Raw genomic sequence first — 27,465 nt, 5'->3', positions numbered from 1 at the left:
CCTCTTGTATGTAGAGTGGTCTGATCAGCCACTATTTAAGTTGAACCTGGTGTGTCTGAAATGTCTTTTGTTTTCTGGAGATGGTCTTGTGCTGTGATTGGGTTAAAGTTTCTGTTACCTGTGAAGCTGCTCCAAAATAAAATGGAGTTTTTTGAGTCTCATGAGTAGTGCGTCTCTGGCTGGTTTAGGCAAGTCCCTGACAATGTTACTTATTACTTGATGTTGATACCTGATGTTATTACTTTGTTGCCTGATGTTGTTACTTGATGTTACCTGATGTTGTTACTTGACGTACTTACTTGATGTTGTTACCTGATGTTGTTACTTTGTTACCTGATGTTACCTCATGTTGTTACCTGATGTTGTTACTTTGTTACCTGATGTTGTTACTTGATGTTGTTACTTGATGTTGTTATCTGAAGTTGATGTTGTTACTTTGTTACTTGATGTTGTTACTTTGCTACCTGACGTTATTACTTTGTTACCTGATGTTGTTACTTTGTTACCTGATGTTCTTACTTTGTTACCTGATTTTCTTACTTTGTTACCTGATGTTGTTACCTGATGTTGTTACCTGATGTTACTTGATGTTGTTACCTGATGTGGATACTTTATTACCTGATGTTACTTGATGTTGTTACCTGATGTTGTTACTTTGTTACCTGATGTTTCTACCTGGTGTTGACACTTTATTACCTGATGTTACTTGATGTTGTTACCTGATGTTGATACTTTATTACCTGATGTTACTTGATGTTGTTACCTGATGTTGTTACTTTGTTACCTGATGTTGCTACCTGATGTTGATACTTTATTACCTGATGTTGTTACTTTGTTACCTGATGTTGCTACCTGATGTTGATACTTTATTACCTGATGTTACTTGATGTTGTTACCTGATGTTGTTACTTTGTTACCTGATGTTGTTATTTTGTTACCTGATGTTGTTACTTGACGTACTTACTTGATGTTGTTACTTTGTTACCTGATGTTGTTCCTTGATGTTGTTACCTGAAGTTACTTGATGTTGTTATTTGATGTTGTTATCTGAAGTTGATGTTGTTACTTGATGTTGTTATCTGAAGTAACTTGATGTTGTTACTTGATGTTGTTACCTGATGTTGTTACTTGATGTTGTTGCCTGGTTACCTGATGTTGTTACTTGATGTTCTTCTCTGATGTTCTTCCCTGATGTTGTTACTTTGTTACCTGATGTTTTTACTTGATGTTACCTGATGTTGTCTTGTTCTATTTTTATAGCCTGTTGTTCGCCTGTCTTGCTACCTGATGTAATCTGACTATGCCGTTAAAACCTGTTTTCATGTTACCTCATCTATTTTCTCTAGCTGTTTTGTTAGCCTATCTGGTATCATTAGGCTTAAAAAATTCTAAACAAAAGTCATAATATATTAGAAGACCATAACTTTACAATAATCCAGAACAATTTAACAAAACAATGTTAAATGTTATGACATGTTACTTATTATTGCATGATGTATAAGTAAAATGAGACTTGTGACCACAGACACAAATGTGCCACTACAAACTAGACAAAGACATAGACAAATATTTTTGGTACATTCAGAACCTCAAAGTTGTCTCGTTTTTATTTATGTGTTTGCTTGTTTGTTAATGAATAAAAAAATGTTTCTGATCCTTGCAGCATCATCTAATGAGAAGGCAGCACTCCAATGCATATGTTGGAACAAGTGAGTATAAAGTTGGGTTAGGGGCTCCTTTTTGTACTAAAGGAGGAAATGTATTTAGCAGAAGTACATAAGTACAAAGGGAAGTACCCTGATGCCCATGTTGCACATGAATGTTTTAAAAATGTGTTCAAACCATGAAATTTCTTAGAGTCGCCTCACCAGATATGTTAATGTTACTTTGTAAAAGAACACAAACCTTATGGATAGGTGGCTTAGATCTCCTGTCAGGCTTTTCCGACCACTATCGGATTTGTTATATCAATTATTTACTAAACCAAAACAAAATATTAAACTTCGATTTAACAGGTGGCACATTTTTATTATGAAGGTAAGAGTACAATTTACAGTGTGAAAAACACTGTTTATTATAAGCAGGCTAAGCAGGAACACTGGATGTCTTTCACAACAAGATAAAAATTCTAAATACATCTCAAAATATACAACAGACTTCCTAAAGGCCTCTAAGCTGAAAGAGTTAGGCTTGTTAAAGTCCCCTAAACCAAACCACCAAGAATGGGTAAAAATCCCACAAACTAGAGCCAGAAAAATAATGAGCTCTGCACAAAAAAACTGTTGGCAAGGTGTGATGCTTGCCAAAAGGGGTGTTACTAAATAATAACCATGCTGTGTACTTTAAATTTGACTGCATAATGGGATTTTGTAGTGTTAAAAAAAATGTTTGTATATTTTAGACCTTTTGCATTGTCTTTTTCCTCTCTTCCTCACCCTTTCAGGGACAGAAACCTTAATAAATGGCTTCCAGCCTTTAGCACACCACTGAATACTTGTAGTACCCACTCTGTCTGACTCCTGATGTGAGATAAAGTGACACAGCTTGTTAGAGCTGATTGATTTTAGGAAAAAAATATATATATAACTGTGTTTTTTCTGGCAATAATTCCAATTTTACTTTGGATCTCCCCTGGACAATAGGGTGGGGGCTCGGGGAGATTGTACGAGACGGACAGATTTTTTTCAATAATTTTGAGGATTTCAGCTGATAACCAGCTGGAAAGCCTATCAGTACGCAACGTAGGCTAGAAAAATGTCCTAGTACGCTTAAAGATCAAATTGAAAAGTGCCATCCCACTTAAAGCACTGTTTATTACCCAGAAACATGGATGCAGGATTTTACCAACATTATTTTTCCAAGATGGGCCGCCTAAAGGTTTTTCCCATGATGACACCAATCTAATGCCAAACGTGTTCATACATACTTCAAACTCTGAATGAAAATAACTCTGCAATGAGTTGTGCTTTCAGCAAATTTTACTTTTGGAAAGAAAAGCTGTTGCATGTTTATGTTTACATCATGTTACTACAATGAAATCCATTGCAGGAAGCCAGCAAATAAGCCACAGCCATAAATAATATTGATCGTAGACTACTTTCATGGTACTACAAGTTGTAGTAGTACCATGAAAGAAAGAAAGGTCCATATTGGAGCTTGCTGCTTCCAACTTAACACTCTTTAAACGTAGGGAAAACCCAAGATGTGCCAAATATTTGACACAACAGATCCTGGGTCTGTTAGGAATGCAGCAAAAAAAAAAAAAACTGCAGCTATGATGAACCCACAACCATGTCTGAATTAGCAACTTTGATCTGGATACGTTTGCTATGGTGCAGCGACACAGTTCTGGTAGTGAGACATTGTACCAACATCCATTCGTCTCTGGAATACTGTTTACTCCTCATCTTTCTCATTTCCTCATCCTATCGACAACAATCCAGGTCCTGGAGCATGACATGCATCAGTCTCAGCAGTGGCGGACAGCTTGTCCAGTGTGTGCTATAATGTTGTCAGACTTGGAGCAGAACTCTGTGAGGAGAGGTGGAAGACACATGCACACTGCAGCAGAGGCTTGGCAGCGTGGCACTGACATTGTCTCTTTGGAGGCAAGTGTAAACAGATTGATTGGGTGGCTATACTGCAGTTGCTTGTGCTGACTCACCTTTTACATTACCGGGGAGGGGAAGACGCAGGGCAGGGAGATGCTCATGAAGTGGATTTTTCTGTCCCTTTCTCTATCTCATTTGCTTTCCCATCCATCTGGCCCAAGGTGATCACTCAAAAAAGAAGGAAGTGCAGGTGGTAAGAGTGGGAAAAAACCCTGAACCTGCTGTATGAAACAGCCATGAACACATGAAAGGCCCTTCAAAAGAGTGCCTTCAGTTTTCAGACTTTCTCTGTGGCTATGGTGTGCAAATCTGTGCTAAGTTGGAAACTGTTAAAGGGATTGTCACTGTATCATCTAAGCCTGCCGGCGGGCTGGTTTAAAAAGGAGGGTTGGTGACGTATGGTGGTAACGCTGAGGGTGGATGCACCATTTTTCTATTCCAAAATGAGCCCAATGTCACCACGACAGAGCAGCGCTCCTCTGAGGGCATCATGGGCCAGAGACTGGGAGGGGGGATGATGGATGAGCCGCCAAGAAGCCTCTCCTGCTTTCTCGCTGTGTACATGCACACAAACACAAACAGGCACTCAAAGGTAAGGAAATACATAGACAAAGTGTATTCTACACACCCTGTGCGCTGTCTCGCAAACACCTGAACAAATACAAACAACAACACAAAAACCAAACACACACAGCCATCTGGGAACATACACATACATACGTTAAGGGATTTCTCTGTGCCAACATAGGTTATAATTAATCACTGGGATGTAAATGCACCAAAGACGGATATTTACTGGAATTATCAGTAACAAAACCACAAACTGGCTCATGCTTACAGGACACAACGGCAGCTTTGTGATAACTTGTAGCAAAGGCTAATGCTACAAGATCAATGGCAGATTCTCCCTCTCTCTCTCTCCATCCTCTCAGTTCTCACAGCCAGGGGCAGCAGTGCACTGCACCAATGTTCTGTCCATAAATGACCAAGCAGCTGCCCTAAAATAAGGTATCTGGGTGCTAATATTCCAATTAAGCCCATATATACATTCCCTTCTTCTAATCTCACCTACTGCGATGAGCCCACTTTTCACAGCAACCCCAGATATGAGCTTTACGAGGATTACGCTTAAAAAGCAATTACCCACAGTGTTGATTACCTGCTGAAAATCGTGACCACTAATGCTCAGTGAACAGTTAATTTATATCACACTAAGAGCATTCGATTAAATAGGATTTATTTCCATCTCTGATCACACAAAGAAATCCCACGTTTCCGACGCCACAGATGGGACATTTAAAACAGAGCGGCACAATGACTCTGAAGCGTCACAAGAATCAGTGATCTGATTACTGCATATTTACAGTAACGGCAGCAGATTACAGATGTCATCTTTTTGGAATCAGATTACTCTAATTCCATTACACCTAATCAAATACTCGTCCTCGGCCCTGCTGAGCAGACAGAATGCAGCAACCCTCGACCGTCCCTGTGCAGATGTGGGTCTACGTGGGCAGCCAAGGAGAAATATAGTCAGCCTCTGGTGAGCAAGGTGCGTATAGCTGAGTGCCCATCCATCACAACCCTGCAGCAGAAAGCTATGCAAGCGTAGTCTGCTTTTGCACCCCCACACTACCCCTGCGACTGGTTTCATTAAAAGGGACCAGAGGGAATGGAGAAGAAACGGGACAGTAAGAAAAAGGGCTCATAAACGTTGTCCCACAGGAGGACGGCAGGGTGCTGCATGTAAAACCCTCCAACAAGACCAACTGCCTAGCTCCTAGATTGATGGACTAACCTTTGCTTGCAGTGTTTTTCCTGCAGCCTTGTGCACAACAGTGTACAGCTATGATTACTCCAAGTCAAGCCACGACTACGAGGGGATCGAGGCTAGGGTTTGATATTAGGATTAATGACCGCCTTGATCAGTTGAGTGAAACATCACCTCAACTTCTGTTGCGTTTCAGCGCCATGCAGACAAACAGTGGCAATGCAAACATCATGGCTCTGGTTCAGCATCATGGAAAACACGGTCACAGAAACAATCGATAAACAATTGCTTTGACTATGAGTACTGGTGGCCTTTCAAAGTTATTTCATACTGATCATACTAATGCATTCAGACAGCAATTTGTGCAATAATACTTAAAAAAAGTAATCCAATGTATAGAGCAAGCTAAGCTTCGATTCATTACAAACAATGACAGAGATAAAGCAATAGACAAAGCTTTAACTAGATGAGAGAGATCTGTGCTAAAAAACAAACAATAATTTTTAATGCTTGTCAGGATGGGCAAGATGTACTAAACCCATTATTTAGCACTGCTTTCACATTATTGCTAGCTTTCTTTTCAAAAAATTGCATTTTGAAACATGTAATGATTGGAAAACCTAAAAAATGGATGAAGTCATCTTTACAAGAGGGCTGCCAGATTGAAAAAACTGCTCGCACATTTTGTGCAGCTGATTCAGTTCATTTTTCTTTCTTTGGTCCTTGTAATCACAGATGAATATGTGATTCGCCACCTGAGGTTTTTTCTAAAACCCACAAACTAAAAGCATGTGTAAATCAGATATATGTTGTTTTACTGCACTTTGAATAAAGAAATATGGTTTTAGATAAACAGAAATGTACACTATTTTTACATCGAGGGATCAGGGACTTGTGGCCACCTTGCAACTGTTGCACATGTGAAATGCCCTGTTATTGTACAATGACAAACAAAGCTTTTCTATTTCCAACTTTTCAGCTCCCGTGCGCTCGCTTTCCATTCAAACTCCGTGTGACATAGCTTCTAAAACAACTTTTAGAAGATTGTTCTCAGTGAAACAAGCATGAGAAATGAAGCTGCTTCAGGCGGAGAGGGGAAAGTTGATGAAAACTAGTCAGTAGGAAGCGGCTGAGACTCTGACAGCAACGCGGAAGATGATCTGGCAACACACAGAACAAACAACCAGCATGCAAGTACACACACACCTAACCTTAACCCTAAGGACAATTTTAGAGAAACCAATCAACCTGACAGTCATGTTTTTGGACTGTGGGAGGAAGCCGGAGTACCTGGAGAGAACTCCTGCATGCAGGGAGAACATGCAAACTCCATGCAGAAGGACCCCAGGTTGAGAATTGAACCCAGAACCTTCTTGCTGCAAGGCAAAAACGCTAGCCACCGCACCACTGTGCAGCCCACAAGTGAGTGAGTTTACAAAAATTAGATGAAGTTCACTCTTTTTTTTTTTCAACATTTTTAGTGGTATCTAGTGTAAGTGAATGTGAGTTACAGGTGTAATGTCCAGAAATGGTCAGTTTTTCATGTACAGTTTGACCTCTTCAGCATCTGGTCATATGGAGACAGGAGACTACATTTCCCTCCTTTAATCTGCCGGATCCTGCCATTTCCTCAGCTGGAGTCTGGGCCTCTCTGCAGCTCTGAACACATGATAACATATGGTCAACAAACTGTTCCCATTTCAAGGCCTTAAAGCTTCCTTTATCACTTCTACAGGATTCCTCATGCCTCTGAATAAAGTGAACATTTTCAGCTCATATGAGTTAATTAATCATGAAGTGAAATGAACAATATGGTTAAATGAAATGTTTTGATTAATCTGTGCCTCAGTTAATAAGGTTGAAATGAATTTTAATATTGCAATGAAACATTTTGATGTTATGTTTGGTTTAACGAGTGAATCGTTACCTACACTCACACAATTCCATTTTGGTTCTTTTTTAAGTGTTTACCCTCTCCGCCTGAACTTTATGCTGCCTGTGTCATCAATGTTATTCAAGCGTTGTGTTAGTGCTCAATAACATTGACGACACAGGCAACATAAAGTTCACATATGAGTCAGAAACAGAAGGCAGTATAGCATTTATGGACATGAAAATTACCAGGCAGACCGACGGGACCCTAAACATAAACACATATAGGAAACCATCACACACAGACCAATACTTATTATGGACTTCAGAACACCCCACCATACATAAAATGTCAGTAATCAGAACATTATATCACAGAGCAAACATGAAAACAGAAGAAAGAGACCGTAAACAAGAGGACAAACACATACAAAATGCTTTAAAGACCTGCGGATACCCGACATGGGCAATAAACAAAGGAGAACAACAAACAACAACAGAAAGAAAAAAAAACAACCAAATTAAAGAACCAGAAACCCAGAAAGACAAGAACCAAAACCAGTGATAACCCTACCATACATCAAAGGCATAACAGAAAAAATAACAACAACAATGAAAAAACACAACATAAACACACCAACAAAACCATACACAGCAGTTAGAAACAGACTAGTACACGCAAAAGACAAGATACCAGCTGGACTTAAATGTGGAGTCATTTACGAAATCCCATGCAAACTCTGCAATAAAACATACATAGGAGAAACCGGACGCCAACTCAACACACGAACAATAGAACATAGAAAGGAGAGCGAGAAGGAGGCAAGTCGAAAACACACAAGAGCAGCAAAAGAAGAAGCAGAAAGCACAATAAAGAAGTCAGCCATAACAGATCACTGCACAAGAGAAAACCATATAATGGACTGGGACAACACAAGGATCATGAACACCGAACAACAGAAATACAGAAGATGGATAAAAGAAGCTATCGAGATAAGGAGATGTGAATGTGGGACCATGATCAGAGACGATGGGGTTTACACAATGGATCGTGCATGGGACTGCATCATCGAAGAGGGGAGAGCGGGCAGCAGAGGGCGACAACGTCCTCAGCTGCCTGCGGATAAACGGAGTAGGAAGTGACGCCACCATCAGCGTCAGCCTGAGGAAGTTTGCAGATGCAAACAAAACTGTCAGCAAGGTAAAGAGAAACCTTTTCTGTGTTTTAAAAAAACCAACAATGGAATTAGAAACCAAACACAGAAAGAACATACCAAAGAAACTAACAATGTTCATAAGATAAAGCTAAAGTAATTTCGTGCACATAGAGATGTTCTTACCCACAAATCAGAGAACTTTCTGTCTGAAAGAAGGCGTGATGGTCTGAGGTGTTTGTTAACACCTCCTAACATGGCACGTCCCGAATAGCCAAGTAAATCATAATATGAGAATTTTAAAACAGGATAACTTGCAGAGTGATTCCGCATTTTGTTAGTCAGCATTCTGTTAGTTTGAGCAGAACTCCGGACAGGCCACCGGGGGAAAACTCTAACCACCGTATCTCTTGACAAGCTGTCAACCCTGCTACAAGCTACAGCTGACACAGCAAAACCGTTCCTTCAGCTATTCAGAAACAGCTGTTCTAGACTCAAACAATTTCATCTATCTGTTGTGACTCGGGAGACATCCTAGGACTGACTTGGTCGCATCGAGGTTTTCCTACGAGCCACGTGCATTTGGGGTCACCCACTCCATGACATCTCGGATCCAAATGGGGTCTCCAAGAACGGGTATGTAGGCATGACATAAATTGCGTCTGATGCCGTTTTGATAAGAACCAACTTCCTAGTTTAATGCAGACCAAATTCTTTTCACACCCAGAACATAGTTTCTTCTAGATACAAGGTTCTGATAAACGCACACCATTCAAACGCAATACATCACATCCCATCCATCACAGTCGTCTTATTTAGCTTGTCTTGTTTTGTTTAGGAAATAAATTTCTTACCTTTTATAAACCTGACTCTGTCTGAGTTGATACGAAGTGTGTTCGATCACTGAAAAAGCAAAGAATCCTAGAATCTTCTGATTAAACATTCAAAAACTAATAAGGTTGATATCCTATATTTATATAGAATATCACAGCTTATTGGTCATGAGCAGAGGTAATATATTAAGCTTAAAAACAACTATCTTAACCCCCAATTTCTTACACAGGTACTAGAAGTGAGCCGAAGCTGAGCTTCAGACGGCAGGTTTTGGAGTCTTATTTCTTGATATTCAGACATCTCGCCTCTGATTGGCGAACAGCAACGTGACTCTACCACTGACTCCATTTGTTTTGCATTGCTGATGTTTTATCTCCATAAATAACACAAGCACGAAAGAGTTCTGCCATATTGTGGAGTTGCTAATGCTAATAATTAGCTCCTACTAGCTGAGACATTCTCTGCTCTCTCCTGGACGCTAAACCAACAACAGCATTTCCAGTCATGAGCCAAAATGGCTGAGTCCATGAATGTTGATTTTTCAATGTGCCGTGCAATTGTCACTGGCTTTTTTTTATGCAAGCAATTTTATTTCTGTCTGTGGCTTACACAGGAAATAGGAGACTATTTTCATGTTTAGCCCGCATGTTGAAGTCAGAGTGACAGATCATATTTCAAAAAGATGGTTTCTCAGTGAATTTGGTCTTTAAATAATGATAAAAATTTGAACTGTGCCATCTTTTTAATTGGCTTTTCATTAAAATGACACTTAAACTTGATTGAATATGGTGAGCAGAAAAGGCATAGAGCATGCTGCATTCAGTGTCAGTAGTTTTAACCGGCAGCAAACAGAATTTCTGGTTGTCTGTGCACATCCTGCTGTTTACAGTCGGTAAAGACGACTCTCCCTTGCCCTGCCTCAAACATGCCTCCATCTAAAAGGCTAGGTTATCCAGAGTTATCTCTGTAGTTATGCTGCTATAGGCTTAGACTGCTGGAGGACACACTGACCACTTTCCACACTCTACTACCTTCTTCTACAATCTGCTCTTTAACTGAATTATTTTCTGCAATTTCAGCTGTTAACTGATGTTCTGCTGAGCTGTGGTGGCCTCATGGAGGGGGCCATCGTCTTAAACACTGTTGCTAACCATTTAATCATTCTCCCTCTCCTGATAATAACACTTTACTTTCCTTGATGTTGAATGTGCTACTACTAGTTTACCTGTTTAATTATAGATCCACTAGGATAAATACAATAAAGTTTATCTCTCACCAACTAGAATATTTACTAAGAAATCACAACGTAACCAGAGAAACACTACTTGGTGTGTGTGGTGTGTGTGTGTGTGTGTGTGTGTGTGTGTGTGTGTGTGTGTGTGTGTGTGTGTGTGTGTGTGTGTGTGTGTGTGTGTGTGTGTGTGTGTGTGTGTGTGTGTGTGTGTTCTCGATCCCCAGTGAGTCGTGGAGGATGGCTGCTTATACTGAGCCAGGATTCTCTGGAGGTTTCTTCCTGTTAAAAGGGAGTTTTCCTCTCCACTGTCGCTGCATGCTTGCTTAGCATGAGGATTGCTGTAAAGACTCTGACACTTGTCAGTGACTTGATACAATTTGCTGGGTTCCTTATATAGGCAACCTTTTTCTGATTGTCTTAATGAACTGACCTGTATTGGAATGCTTATTATGTGAAGTGCATTGAGACGACGCTTGTCGTGATTTGGCGCCATATAAATAAACTTGAATTGAATTGTACTTTATCTGGAGCCCTTGTCAACATGCAACTTCAGTGTCCTGTAACTGAAAACCGTCACCTTTTGTTTCCTAGTCTTGCTTCTTCAGAGGCGTCCATTGCTCAAAGTGAAAGATAATCACACTGTTTTTCCCATCAATGTGGAGAAGAGATCATTCTAAGGATGGCCGTGAAATGTATACAAAAATCTTACATCTAATTTGTAAAAGCAGTGAAGAACTTGTAATTTTTCTTTGTTTTTCTTCCCACTGTGCAAGCCTACATACGTTCCTCTGAATCTTATCTGATAATTTGTGGCAGCCACATTCTGTACAGGAAGCTTCAGAACACAAGCATCGATTTCAAACAAATCTGCCTCGACATCTCCTCTTTCTGGTTCGGTACACCTTTCTACAGCTAATGAGCAGCCATCTTTATTCCCCACTGAGTAAGATGTCTTATTCCATGCCTTGTGTCAGGATTCAGTGGCCATTCATTGTCAGAGAGAAAATATGGCAGAGGGAAAATCAAGAAGAAAAAAAAGAAGTATGATGGTTAATCCTGGGCTTTAAGACAGACAGCTTGGTACCGTAATCCCTTCTGAGCAGCCGTAAGTCTTTTGGTTATCATCCGTTGGAATTGTGCATCCTTTAAACACATTAACTTAGGTCCTAATGCTGGTCCCTTTTTGTGTGACACAGCAGCTGCTTTTCAAAGACAGTCACTAAGCTTAGAAGGAAGGAGCAAGCTAATTGCTGTCAGGTTCATTTAAATAAGCAACATGAGGGGTTTTTGTTTAATCAACACATTTTACAGTCATGAGTTTCATCCTGGACAGCCGTAGGAACACATTATTCCCCATAAACATCTAAGGAAGTTCAGTCGGTTATGGTTTTGGTTGGGGCTTGAGATATTTTTTTCCTTCAAAAAAACTGATAAAAATTTCTACATCACCAAATATGTCGAGCTGAGCAGAAACTGTTTATTTTTGTGTTTTTTCTTCTGTTTCTATTTGCTGCAATTCAGTGAACCCAGATATTTATGAGTTTGATGAGGCTGCCCTGTGATCTCCAGCAGTGCCATGGGGTCACGCTGACAGGGAAGAACCTTGAAGACCGAGCCACCGCTACAACAAAAGGCCAGCTTGTTACGTATTCTGACTGCAGTCCGACTGAGCTGCTTGGTGTTTGCTGAGACAGCAGATGACTCGCCTCGCTCTCTCACCGCCCCTTGCACAACCAGGGCAGGATAGACTTAATTGCCTCATTAGCAAAAGGGCCGGCGAGGAGTCGGCCTCTTTCGCATTGTTCAATGTCAAGAGTGCAACAGAGAGGAAAGGTTAATAGAGTAAACAGCATTTCCATCTCCTAAATGTAAAAATGTTTATTTTCCACTATGATGAATGGGCGGCCAAAGGCCTCTTTTCATTCCACAGAGGAAGAATTATACATTTGATTTTGTTTTATCTGCTCACTGCTTATTCTAGCCTGTATTATTCCCAATTTTCAGAATGTAGCACGTTTTTCTGCATCTGTATTTTAACTTCTGCTGCTTTGCTTTGATTTACACATTGGACCCATCTAGAGCGCAGAGTCCTCATGCCAAGTTTAATTATTTTAAGAGCTTTAATTTGCAAACTCTGCTATTTCCTCTTCCGCAGCTTCGTTGGATCCCAGACAGCAAATCAAGCCAAAGGCAAACACAGTTCATTTTCCCTCTTGAAGAAAGACACACAAAACAAAAATATGTCTGCAGCTGACAGAAAATGTCACATCTTAAACATAAAGACGCGCGGGTAATACGTTAAGAGAAACATCGAACTTGCCGCGTGTCAGTCTTTACTTGCAGCTGCACCAATTTCAACCTCAAATGCATCCCTATCTTCATCCAGAAATCACAGTGGAGTAACTGCACACTGAACATGACAGCTTGGACAATATTTCCAAAGGCATCTTGAATGTTGTCCTAAGCCCCTGTTTGCATCTTGACATGAGATGCGGAGCTCTGTAACTTGGGTCTGACAAAAGGCATGACGGACCAGACTAAACAGGGAGAATCTGAGTCAAAAGGCAGAAATGCAGTGTCATCACTGCTGAAAACACTCCGGGTTATGATTGCTGGGGAGTTATTGTCATAATCTCAAAGCACATTCTGCTGCTGTGGTGAATGCCTAACCACGGAGGCTTCACAGCTGCCGCACTGGAACACAAACACATCACACATTCGCTTTATATCCATACAAACCCACTGCTGCCTTCCTGGTCATGAAGAAAATGAGTTCTATTTATGAAAACCCAATAGAAAATCTTACAATGCATTGTTCCTGCTGTAGGTAATTCAGAAAGTCTGGATTTTTGCTTTCCTTACATGTGGGACAGGTACGATAAAAAATGTACAGCTACACATCTGCATGGGCAGTATAGCGTAAAGGCTCCATTTCATCAACAAGTCAGGTCTAACGAGTCGGAAAAAAAGGTGGTGGTGCCATCTGCTCCGAACCACTTTGCTTGGATAGGGAAAACATAGTGGGAGGACAAGAGTGGAAAAAGCGTTCTCAGCAATGACGCTACACTCTACCAAAGCTCGAGCGCTAAAAAAAGTTTTTTTTATCTCTTGTGGAAACAATCATCACCCCCTCCTCCTCTTCCAGGCCTAATAAAAGCCACAATGCTCTCCACTGTAAAACACTGGGGCAGCACCAGCGTGCAATCATATACAGTATATACTTAATTTGTGGACAGCTGAGCCATTGATCAGTGATATTTAACTTACAGTGTTTTTGCTGCGCTATCAAAGACCAAATGGCTGGCATTGTGGTCGGATAATTAAACCACATCCATCACACAACATCCTCAGCAAGAGGACAGGGCTGGCAATCCAAGCCGGGACCTAAATTATTGTATTTTAAATTTTCTACTGAACGGCAATTACACAAGGTAAGGTTCTGATGACGAGGAACTTTTCCCCTATAAACAATTAATCAGCTGAACTGCGTATGGAGCTGAGATTTAAAGGTCATCTCCCAAGGTTTGTCACAGCACATAAACAAATTAGGTCCAATTTTTAAACTGCATATTCTAACAAAGATAAAAACTCACTTAAGATATTAAAAGCGTAGCGTTGCTTGAAGGGACTCATATAACCTGCTTCCTTTTAAACTGGGATCATTTTATGTTGTGTTAATCCCTCACTGGGAGCAAGCCAGACACGGAGCGGCCATGCCGCAGTCTGTAGTAATACTCACAAAATCACAGAGGAATTGGCGTTGTATGCTATACAATAACTTTTTTATATCATAAGTGTTGAACTGACTATCCACTCCCATGACTGTGTGGTGTCTTGTATGCATGGACGTAATTTTCACTTTAGAAGTGGGAGGGACATGGGGTGGGGGTGGGGGTGTATCTATACAGTATGTTCTAATGGGAAACAGGCTTCAACACAAACGGTTGTTTTCTGCTTGGTCCTAGAGCTCAACCAGTGTCAATTTAATATAGTGTACCGGAAATATTGTTTTTGAATGGTAAAAAGTGCAGGGGTCAAAACTTGACTTTGGAAAAAGTGTGTGTGTGCGCGCGTGTGTGTGTGTGGGGGGGGCATCACCCCCACCCCCCCCCCCACCCACCCCCCACCCATTTGTCTTTTATTTTGAAATTTACCATTTTAACTGTTGTTGTTTGTCATTTCCTGTTTAGCCCTATGTTAACTGCAAGGCTTGATGCATTCTGGAAGAGTGCAATGTCAAAAATATTTAGCAGAATGGCAACAAGTTTCTGGGTCACATCTGAAAACATTCCACATTCGGTGTAAACACCGACAATAACCACTTCTACTTGCCACAAGGACTTCCTGCTGCCACAGTGTGCTGCAGGTGTACCTGCTGTAAATTGGGGGTTAGCAGAAAATGTGAGAATAACTTTGCATGTTCAATGTCTGTAAAACTGACTGCTGGCTGAGGTGGTCATCTTGAAACGTGAATACACAAAACATTTTCTTTTAAAGCACATCTGGTGGTTCATGAGACATTCTGCTAACAGACAAAAAAGGGTCACTTTATTACATAAACCATGATCCTGTGTAATATTTCAGCACATTATGCCTCTCAGCTACTTTCACACCATTCTATACCTCTATATTACTAAAACTGACTAATGTATAGTCATTTTTATGTTGACCAAGTTTGATTAGCTGTGGCGGATATGCTGACTCAGCTTGATTATAAACATGAATCAGTTTTAGATGTGCTTCTAATGATTATTTACTGAGAGTTTTATTAAAATCCATTCAATGGTTCATGAGATATTTTGCAAACAATGCACAAAAACAACCAAGCAGATGGACATAGGCATAAAACATTATTGCTCTCTCTTCGCCATTAAGATTGGACAATGATAAAATAGAAAGATGACAGAGTTCCTAGTAGTATTAGGGCTAGAACAGATCTTCCTCCAGATGGTCTTCAGGTAACCACTTTGTCAACCAACACTGTAATCAATGACCAGCCAATTCCCCCTCATCAAAGCACCATCCATCTTCAGGTCTTTCCTGGCCGCTCTGTGATGACCAGATGTGGTAGAAGATGTATGTTTGAAGGACAGAGGGGCCTCAGCTGATTAGAGCCGCAAACGCTTTAGGGAAGGCTGGTGATCTAAGGAGGAAATGGGGTGAGACAATGGAGCGCGAGGGTTCAAAACACCCAATGGAGTGCCCTGCTTGCTGAGCTAATAGACTGCTTCAAATTGAAAGGAGCAGCGGGTATCTAAATAGAGCGATGTGGAACATTTCCTCCTGCTCGTTCAGTCAGCTTCCAATTGGAGAAAAAAACAACAACAAGGGCGAAGAGGGGGTACAAGAAAAGCTACCCAGCCTTCTGTTGTTTAGTGCAAGTTGTTTTCGTTCATCAGCAGTCCATTCTCAGAATAGAAATATGGCTGAATTCCACGTAGAGTGAGATAAATTTCAACGCTTTTTGCTAAAATGCATTGCTAGAAAGCAAATTAGGAATTTCTATGGGGTTGTGATTTCTTTTTCTTGTGCAGATTTATGAGGAGGACTGCTGGTGGTCACAGTCCAGCTGTGTGGGGAGTTTTACTGCTGGTTCTCATACCAGATTCAGGAAAACGGTTTTAGTGTTCCAGTAGAATCCAGAACATAAGAATCGATAATCACAGCGTGAGACGAGCCATCACACAGGGTGAGGTTTGACAGGTACACCTCATGACCAATTAAAGTTTTAAGCAACTGCGGGAAATGACCGATAATTGGCTGGCTGCTTGCAGGATTTAGGCCAACAAATGGCGCAATGAAAACACGCTTTATGTCCAATTAACACCCAGTCTTCTGAGCAGCAGCGCAGCATCAGTCATGTTACCTGATTTCCAGGTGATGATGGGGGTCTTAACCTCCCACAGTGTGCTGCTAATAACTCCAAATGTTAAATCAATAAAGCAGTTTTCTCTTATTTGTATCATTGATGTAAATTCTAATCTGACTCTCAGTAGAAATGTGTTCCATGGCTGTTTATTTTTATGCACAGCTGCATAAATAAGAAGGTGGAACAAGTAGTTTGTCTTGTTTCCAAAACAGAATATTGATTAAAAGCATGTTCTGCCTAAAGAAGAAAAGTTCTATTTTGCATCACCTAACCCTAACCCTGCTTCCAGTATTCACTTAAGGAGTGATGTGTAAAAATGGGCTGATAAGATGATAGCATCTCAGCACAAACAAGTCATCTGAAACAGTATCTTTGCAGGGTGCATGAATTTGCATGACATTTGCACTCAAATCACCGACGAATCCTAATCCGAGCGGTGCCTTCTCTAGCTGCAAAGAATTAATAAAACGGATATCGAGACAAATGATGCCATGCAAGACTGTTCCATTGCTCTACCACAGTGACAGCACCAGCGTTTATCTGTTTTTATCCATTCACTGATTACATACAACAATCAAAAGCCTTGATTAAAATGCATCACTAATGCGTACAAGCACCAAATCATTTTACACTCCCTCTGAAGAACATGCTGTAATTGTGCTGGGTTCACTGTCTTTTACCCTTAACTTACAACTGCAAATAGGACAGGAAATTCATAACAGCAAGCGTGTGGTAGCTACAGTGCAGAATTGAAACAGTCTGCTAAAAGGGCAAATAAAAGACTTTTTTTTTGCTTTTGTGGCACTTTTTCTACACACTGTAGCTTCCATAATACTGTATGAAATCTTTCTGTTTATAACTGAAAGCTTCTGTTCAAGTCAAGTGGTAAGAGATGCAGAGGTGGCACGGTCAAGTGATGAGGTTATAGGCTATTTTACAAGGCGACTGGAGTTATTGTCTTTGCTCGCTGGTGGTCTTCTTATAAAACACTTTGCTCACGATCTACCACTCAGAGAACAAAAATGATCAGAATGAGCACCGAGGTTTCTGAAAATGTTTATCTTCCATTCGTGAGTTACGCATTGATTTTTTGTTAGATTAATCAGTCCAGTTTTCCTCCCCAGTTGACTAATGTGGGTTTTTTCAAGCCGACATGAATACTCAGAGACAGGAGAGGAAATGTTAAGATGAATAAAGCAGAAACCTTTCAGATTCTTATACCTTCAATTACGGAAAGGTCACCAGCCAATCACAGGACACATGATGACATTTAAGACAGACAGCCATTTTAATGTTCAAACACACACACACACACACACACACACACACACACACACACACACACACACACACACACACACACACACACACACCTAGTGATAGCTTAAATCAGCAAATTAATCTAACATGCATGTTTTTGTTTTTGGGAAAATATCAAATTTCCCAGAGAAATTCCATCCATGCATGAAGAAAACATGCAAATTTCACTGAAAAAGGCTCAAGTTGGGTGTAAGGCTTGTAACGGTTTAGCTGTAAGTCAACAGTGCTGCCAACAGCACCACCATGCACCCCAGAAATCTTTACAGGATTATAGACTAAAGGCTACACTTAATTTCTTTAACTTAGCCTTCTTATAAATATTCTAATCTTGATTTTCTCTTTGGTCATTACACCTAAGTTTTTACGTTTACGCAGTAATGTTCACAAATGGTCAGTTTTCATGCACAGTTTGACCCCTTCAGTATCTGGTCATATGGAGACAGGAGTCTACATTTGTGCCCTTTAATCTGCCGGATCCTGCCTCGGCTGGAGTCCGGGCCTCTCTGATGGTATATTGTCTGATAACATATTGTCAACAAACTGTTCCCTTATTAAGGTCCTTCTGTGCCAAGCCTGCCTGGTTATCTAGGCCAGACTGGTTTGTTATAAGAGTGACTGTTTTCAGCTTATATGAGTTAATCATTCGTGAAATAATAATAATAATAATAATGTCTTCATTAATCTGTGCTTAAATCAATAAGGTTGATTGATCTGTGCTTGAATTACTGAAATGAAATGAATTATTACATTGAAAGATTTATATATATATGGTAATCAGTAATGTTTGATATGACAAGGTTCATTAGAGAGATAAATTAAAGTTAAGTTGAACTCATGACACGTAGATATTTCCTTACCCCAAATCAGAGCATCCGTATTTGAAAGAAGGCGTGATGTTCAGAGGTTATTGGTAATACCCTTAAACATGGCAACTTCCAATTGGACAAGAATTCATAATATGACAATATTAAAACAGAGCTCACTGCTCGGTGACTCAGTTCTAAAGAAAAAGCTACGGAACGGCCGTCCGGAGCTAAACCTCTTTAACCCAGAGCATTTTTGGCAAGCTGTCAAAACCCTGCTAAAAGCACAGCATGACCGCGTCTGATGTGGCTTTGATAAGAATCACCTTCCTAGTCAACGCAAACCAAATTCTTTCCTTTTTCACCCAGAACTCAGTTCTTCTAGATACGAGAGTTCTGATAACCTCACATTCACATTTAGTCACCATCCATCACATTCCATCCACCTAGATCCATCCGTCACAGTAAATATTAGTTAACGTGTCGTGTTTTTAATTGTTTGGAAAATAAATTCTTACTTTTTATTAACCTGACTCTCTTCTTGAATCAACACAAAGTGTTCTACAATCCCTGAATAAACAAAGAATCCCAGAATCATCTGATTAAACATCCAAAGACCAAGCAGGTTTATATTCTAATTTATATAGAGTATCACAGCTTATTGGTCATAAGTAGAGGTAATTTATTAAGCTTAAAAGCACTACATTTACCACTCTACAATGCTTGCTTTTAATTAGGTCTTCATTGCTTTAGTAAAACATGCAACTGCAATGTCATTATGGTTTTGTTCCATCATCTCAACACTCCCCCCCCCCCCCCCCTCTATGTCTTTTAGCATCACCATGTCAAGCAACTAAACTGGACTAAAGTGGACAAATATTCTACTGGCATACAGCTTGTGCCTTAGATTTATTTCAGTGTTTTGTGATGTCAACATTGCGTACATTGACATCACAATGATAGATTTATCATATATTGTGCTGCCCTCCTTTAAAATGTTTGTGTTTGTATGTGCGTGTGTGTGTGTGTGTGTGTGTGTGTGTGTGTGTGTGTGTGTGTGTGTGTGTGTGTGTTTTGGTTGCTTTCCAGATATAAATTTGCAACTTTTTGCTTTAAGATGCTCTGTTTTAATAACATGTTGTCACTATTGAATGCACATGTACTCATTGTTTCTATGTGCACGGTGAAGATGTGAAACAGATTAAATAAACCACAAAGAAAATATTACAGGGATGTGTCACTGTGCTCCGCCTGAACCTCATCAACAAAACTCAAGCAAGATTCAAACTGTAACAAAGGCAGCCGTTTTAAGTTCAGTGACTCAGAATTCCTGGCTGAAAGTGCCGTGAGCTAAACTTTTAAATCTTCCACATGTGAATCTTGTTGGTTCCTCCCTCAGCAGTAAGTCAAAACAGTGAGTGTAAAAAATGTTACCAAACAACTCTTAACCAAGAATCAGAAATGCAGGAAGTGAAAATGAACTAGAATGTAAACAAATGAACATCTATAATGGGTTTTGGTTAAGGTCTTGGGGGCGTTTTTAGCCTCAGATTGGTAAACTGTGTGTGCAGATTTGTAATCACATACAGTAAAGCTGGATGTGCAGGGGTGGACACATACAAAAACTAAAATCAGCATTACAGTGGCTGAAAACTGAGGGCCGTCAACTAATTGTACCATTTGCCTGTATAAGCTTTAACCCTTTGATGCATAATGGTCACTACAGTGGACAGGTACTTAAAATTGTTATTTATTTATTTTTGCTATTAAGCACAGCTGTTGAAAACTTTATTGCATTTGAACCCCTCCATTTGTACTTCAGTAAGTCAAGCCAACATATTTCATGTTCAGATTGCACACTGTCCACTGAGGTGGACATGTAATAAATTATTTGTAAATTAAATTTTACAAAAAATATGTAAATATGAAATTTGTTTCATTCACACCTAAAGATGAATGAAAAAAATTGTTTAAAAAATCATGGTTGAAGATTTCATAATTCATGCATCAAAGGGTTAAGGGCTGGATGGTGGTGCAGTTTTTTAGCACTGTTGCTTCGCAGCAAGAAGGTTGCAAGTTCTAAACCTGGCTGCAGTGTTTCTGCGTGGAGTTGCATGTTCTCCCGCTGCATGGGTTTCTTCCAGATACTCCAGCCGTGTTGTTAGGGCTGGAATATACTTGCTTTAATCATGCATATGCATTAGCATGGCTTCCTCGTCTAACTTGTGTTGGGAGTATCGTTTGTGCGTGTCCTCTGAAATTAACGTGACGTGTGCACACGCTGCAATATACGAGTAACCACCAGGGGGAGTTGACAAAATGAGCTAAACACACTCACCACAGTGACCCGGTCTCAGGTTTAGAGCTCTAATACTACCTACGATACCGCCTATGTTTTTCTTTTCTATAGTGATCTCAAAATGAAGCAGCTGCTGATCTCTTCCATTGTCTCCATGTTTGTTTAGTGTGTACCCTACAAACCCTGCACTCTATCTGGTCTGAGTTCTCTGCTGCGCCCCCTAGCCAAATCCTACAGCACTGCATGAAGCCTGCAGCAGTTGTGTTAACAAGGTGCAGCTGGCTTCCTGTTGGTTGATGTTAGCATAGTAGTAGCTTAATCTAGCGTGGAGGAACCATAGCAAGTTACTTTTTAAGAGTGTTAAAAAAATCTGAATTTCCTTAATTCATCAATGCATTTGTCAAACAGAATGATGTTCATCAGCTTACTAAACTGAGAGGATGGTCTTGCTACCTATTTACATGTTCCTACACCTTGTGATTGCTGGGCTCTGTAGTAAATGTTTTCTATAAGAAGAATTTAAATAATGTTCTGTATTCGTTTTTATTTTCAAACCTAAATTGATTAAATGACATTTTCCAAAAATGAACAAATCTTTTAAAAGGTTTGTTGTCACAATCGCAGCCTCATGATTTACATCATTCTGAGTTTTCATCATGAAAGTAATCTCATGCTTGGCCTGTTGTATAGAATAACAGTTAATCTGCAAAAAATATGTGCCTGTCTTATTGTTCCTTAATGCTGCCATGCAGTACAGCCGAGTGATGTGGAGTAATGTCATGCGTAAGCAGCGCATGTGGCTCCAATTAAAGTGAACGTGAGCCTCTCCAGAACATCTGTCAAAGATTAGCAGTAAAGTGAAAAAGGCAGTTCCTTTTCATACATTCTCAAGTAATCTGGCAGTCATTTTCCCCGTGAAGGATGAAAGGAGGAGGGTCTACAGGTCAGAGACACGACACAAACCCAACTCTGTCAAGGCATGCGTCTCGCACTTTCACAAGAAGTAAATCACAAAGGCCCATACAGAGAAATGCCCGGCTAGATGGAAAATTATAGGTGTGGCAGAAAGCCGCTGCAGGAAAAATAAACAAAGAAGCTGTCAAATAAATGTTGTAAAATAACCTATTAGGAAGGACTATGCTAATCCAACAGTGTGACTTTTATTTTCACCTAACTACAAGCTTCTTTAGTCCTCCACTTCTGAAAAAGCTCTTACTGTACAAAAATACACCCTCACCTAGAAACATTTCCATTCAGAGTGTGGCATTCATTACACTGCAGCGGGATACGAAACCCTCTGACTAAAAGCATCGTAATCAATGGAAACACGAAGAATCCCTACGGTACAGAAAGAGGATGGCTTGTTATTCTGGGAAGCATGCTGTCATCCTAAAACCTCACACATGGATGATGGAAGGGTAAGATTGTCGTGGTGGAGCCAATCAGTGTTTGTTAATGATATGGGTCATTTGTTTTGAGGACGACCAGACCTTTGTGCTCGTGTGTTAGTAGAGTTTTATTGTTTTCCCAAAGTGCTCTGCCCTTGCTGAGCCATTCAGATTGACCATGTCTGCCTTGTGTAAAACGGTCTTCTCTCCATGGTGATCTGTTTACACTCTGGGCTGCAGGTGCAACAAATGACATTGCAGGTGGAAGTAAAAACATAAAATATGTGTTGAGTTTCACAGGTTTGTGTTTTGCTATTTTTACTGTATTGCATGTATGCTTCATGGCCTGGAAAATGAGTCTTGCATGTCTGTTCTCCATTGTCCCTTGGTCTAGTTTGTGTATGAGGACAAGGGGATGCGTCATGCCTGCACCATATTCATGAAATAACATAACTTGCTAAATGAATTAGGCCTGCAGGTGGTATGGTGCCCCCTAAGTGTTCACGGCTAACACTGTGTGAGGCTCCAAACATAAAAGACAAATGCCTTGAACATCAAACACATCCAAATCCAACAAAGGAGAGCTGCCAACAAATCCCCACATACTGTCCAAATACAATATTTTCAAAGGGGAGAATATACATTGAGGGATGCCATACAATAAAGCTGAGGAATAATGTAAGTCAGGAAAAGATCAAAAGCCTGCCTGAACGCACGTTAACTAGACGTCAAATACCGAAAAGTCTCTGGGTTGGACTGTCAGAAGTCTTCGGCTGGCTCTGTGTGGGAGTGTGATTCAGGCACAAGCACATCAAGATGTCACTTCATAACCTCTGGCTCAGGAGGCTCCTGTCATCTTCACATTTCAGAGATCCTCTGCCTGCCCCGGCAGACATGCTAAATATAGAATGGGGACAGAAATTCTGTTTGGAGCCACTGCTCTCTTTATCTACATCTACCGCTACATGCGTACATAGGCATGGCCATCTTCTCACTGTTATACACTTGTAGGCACACAATGCACCAATAAGACCCTATTGTATTGCCACTATCACTCACAATACCAATTTGTTAGGGGCTCAAGTGAACAGAAGACTCCACCATGTGAAAGACCGGGATCTCCTATGAAAGCTGTTCATACTTTCCAATTTCATTTCCGTGCAGTGACTGGTGTTATCACATCTTGGACAGTCAATTTAAAATTCACTCATTCAGAATTATTTAATCCAAGCTCAGAGACAGGCATGAGGCAATCAATCACTCTAGTCTTTACCTGGCTGGATCTTCACTTAGCACCGTTCTGTGAGAGTTACTTCATTTGACCTTAATCTCTTTCTTACTTTGCCTGGGCTGAGTTTCCAAAAGGAGCTGCAGAACTCTCTGTGGCAATTAATTGTGCTACTTATCTGAAATGTGAACAGTGGATATTACATCTCCAACAGATATTAATTTAAGAATGCCTAAGGACTTTGGAAAGCCAAAGTCAAATATAAAGAAACGTAGACACTGTTAGGAACTATTGATTAATTTATAATAAGATATGTGCTTCATCTTCTTTTTATTTAGTCATGGAATTGATGTTGAATCAAGGTTGAGTGGAACTTGGGGAAACCAAATGTTCACAGTATGCCTATAAAGCGCCTTTGGTCAAATATGGTTGAAATATGGTCAAAAAAGCATTAACAATGCACTATCAGAATGTGCAACATCAGGATCCCAAAAACTCGAATGAATTTTAGACTCAAACTACATGCAAAAATGTATACATTTTGTCAAAGTAATCAAATTTCCCTAACATCCAGAACAGAGTTTTGCTATATTGAATTATTTTGCTAAATGGGTTGTATGACATCACTGGGCATTGCTCAGAGCATTGTATTTTGGGCATCTGACATTGGACATCCAAGTTACTCACTCCTTATTTGCCAGGCAGGACTCTCCGTTCAGGTGACCTACACCTACTACAGATTCCCCGTCTACGCTGCAAAACCCGTGGTGAACGAGCTTTTTTGTGTCTGCGCTCCAAAACTCTGGAACGATCCCCCGCTGAATATCAGACTCTCCTCCTCCATCGGGGTTTTTAAGTCTCACTTAAAGACTTAATTTTATTCCCTTGCTTTTACTGCCTAGCTATTTTCGCAATGGTTTATTTACACTGTTCTTTCACTGATTTTATTGACTTCTCTTGTTTGGCTCTTTGTGCTATGCTCTAGTTGTTTTATTCTTTTATATTATTCGTTTAACCTTACATGTTTTTACCCCTGTACAGCACTTTGGTCAGCTCACATGCTGTTTTTAAATGTGCTCTATCAAATAAATGGAATGGAAATCTGAGAGCTAATGTAGCTAGAGGTGTTTGTAAACAAGAAGCTGCCATTGTTAAATTCTGTCAGAGTGAACATGCATTTCTCAACAAAAAGACTAGACATGTAAAAAGTAGTATTCATCATGACACTTCTCCAAAGACGCCATGATCTATAACTTTTACATGATGAGGCTTTCCAAGTACTTTGCATCCACATAAAATTGTGGACTGTTAGCCAGTTAAATACCTGCAATTTGATTTTGCATAGTGTGTGTGAAAAACCTCACACACACACACACACACACGCACACACACACACACACGCACACACACACACACACACACACACACACACACACACAATGGTGTTCCCAGCAATAGATCTTTAAATGCATGCGTACATTTCACAAATGGACAGGTACAAGGTGTGCAGAATTTCAAGCCAGCAAACCGAGCAAAGACGGTCATCCTGATTAAAGTAGGTAATGTCAAGTAAAACTGATTTTTATAACTCATGTCAACAAGCCTGTTCCTACAAAAGTCCTTCAAATAACGTTTTTCAACATTTTTGAATAAGGCTGCTGCCTCTAGTTTACGCTGGCTGCCCCCGCCCACTGCTTTAACATTTGAATCATCCTCTATTTCCTCACTGTCTTTCCCTTGTAGATCAGATGGGGGGAGTCACATGACTACACAAAATCATGTGACTCTGTCCTATCCCGTTTATAGTACATACATCATATATGTAGACACCCTGTGGACTGGCACTGCCTATGAAAGATGGCATAGCAGAGGGCCGCCACGGGTCTACATTCACCCCCAGTGCATTTATTTCTACACAGGAAGGTGCTGTTCCCCAACTAAAAAACACATTTTATTATGCTTTTCCACAGTCAGATATATAGAGTATGTTAATTAAAATATAACAAAATAAATAAAAATATAAAATCCTAACAGGTAGGCTAGAAATATCAAGAGTAATTCCATGTGATCTGTTATCAATAGTGTACCTGTTGTTGTAACCATAGACTGCACAATACAACAGACATAGTTGCTCACTCTGCATTGATTCCATTTGGGCTTGAAAAGTGAGGAGACCCCCCCAATGGTGGTGACTTATTCTCTCCAGCACCCAATGGGGCATCTATGTATTAGTGACACACCAATATGAAATGTTTGGGCTGATACCGATATCTGATATTGAGATCACTGTTATGACCGATAACCGATAACCCATACCGATATACTGACATTAATGCTTCTAAAATCAGCAGATTTTGTACAGAATGAAAATTATTTAAGCTGAATTTACATTGTTATGTACACCCCTATACACATTTACAGTTCTGAGGTAATTACAATCACTGTTCACATGACTAAACAAATACTTTACAAATAATTTATTACATGTCCATCTCAGTGGACAGTGTGCACTCTGAACATGAAATATGTTGGCTTGACTTACTGAAGCCCAAATGGAGGGGCTCAAATGCAATAAAGTCTTCAACAGCTGTGCTTAATAGCAAAAAAATAAATAACTATTTTGAGTACCTGTCCACTGTAGTGACCATTATGCATCAAAGGGTTAAAAGAACATAATCTGTAAACTGCACACATCTTTTTTTTTCAAATACCTGACAGATTAACATGAGCAAAACTATGTTGTAAATAGACGTTACATTTCAGTATCTGTAAATTGTAGGTAAATCACCCTGGCGATGCACCTCTAATTGTAGTTTCACTGAACTGTATTTTGTGAACAGCGACATCACAAAAAAAGCAGAGGTCATCAAACAGCAGAACAGCTGCTTTAAAATATTAAGTAGATGCTCAAAAAGCTGCTAGTTTGCCTGAAACTGGCTGAGTGGAGAAAAATCCGAATGATCCACCGCAGCAAGGAGCAAAGTGCTGTATGCGTGGCAAACGGTTTAACATCCTCGAAACATCCTAGACGGACCTTAACACAAGGATATGAAGAAAACAATTACTCCTGTGTTACATGTATTTATAGTTCCCACTTTCCCAGAATGCACTGCAGTGCTCTGTCATACATCAGTCTGTCATCAAAAATCAGCATCATGTGAGCCACTCCTACCACTTGTTTTCTGAATGTCATGCAGCCCTGCAAACACAAGCAATAAACTGAGAAGAAAAATCCACCATGACAAGAACTTTAATACATTTTTACAGAACATATTTTATTTAAGTTCATTTTTCATGGTTTCCTTGCCTTAGAACATCAGTATGATAACGAGGAAGCCTTTTCTACTTTGCATCAAAAAGGATAAAGAGCTCTGTAATGTGATGCAATGTCAACGGTAGTCAGCACTGCCACTGAACACAGACTCTCGCCCTGGCATGCGTTTATCAGTCACCACTTGACACACTCATTGATCAGCACTTATTATCTTCAGGCTCACATGACCACAAATGAAGAAACATAGCTCAAAAACAACTTTTCAGCTTTTACGAGCCTCAGCAAAACCATCAAACACGAGCAACACATCTGATGGAATAAAACATGAAAGTCATGCTAAAATCTGTTATCCCGCAAACAGCAACACGTTTGAAATGTACCATCTGCAAGCTGCTGGAAGTTAGGTGCAACATCTCGCCAACAGTTCTGAAGTTTACCAGCAGATATTCACAGGCTGTACCCACCCAGCAAGAGGGAGCTGGACTTTTCTTCTCTGTTTCACTGCAGGTGTGATGACAACAGCGAGAAGTGCTCTGACACCACTTACTGGAAGTCATTTTAACCTCTGGCTCAGTGCAACAGAAACTTCCAGTCGGTGGAGTCACAGAGGAGTTAAGCATTTCTCATTTAGCTCTCCAGACCTGCAAACCCCTCCAGGCTCTGTACGCTACAGCATTCATAAGAGCTGTTTTACTGTAAAACTCTCTACATGCAGCAGATTGATCAAAACAAGGGGAGGAATGTGCATTTAAAGTCTCTTATTCAAATGAAACAGCTGATTTGAACCAATTAAAACATTTTAATTGAT

The 27,465-nt window shown here is 40.1% G+C and overlaps 1 protein-coding gene across 1 annotated transcript in view; it reads right to left on the bottom strand.

Moving 5' to 3' along the window:
• The window catches only part of clmpb (CXADR like membrane protein b), a 97,459-nt gene that overhangs the window by 69,364 nt on the left and 630 nt on the right, over window positions 1-27,465 (bottom strand). The gene's annotated exons all lie outside the window — the stretch shown is intronic.

Source organism: Nothobranchius furzeri, chromosome 13 (assembly GCF_043380555.1).
Source record: "Nothobranchius furzeri strain GRZ-AD chromosome 13, NfurGRZ-RIMD1, whole genome shotgun sequence".
In the NCBI taxonomy this organism is placed as follows: Eukaryota; Metazoa; Chordata; class Actinopteri; order Cyprinodontiformes; family Nothobranchiidae; genus Nothobranchius; species Nothobranchius furzeri.
Note: the sequence above shows the minus strand (reverse complement) of the source record. Positions and strands in the feature narration are given on the sequence as shown.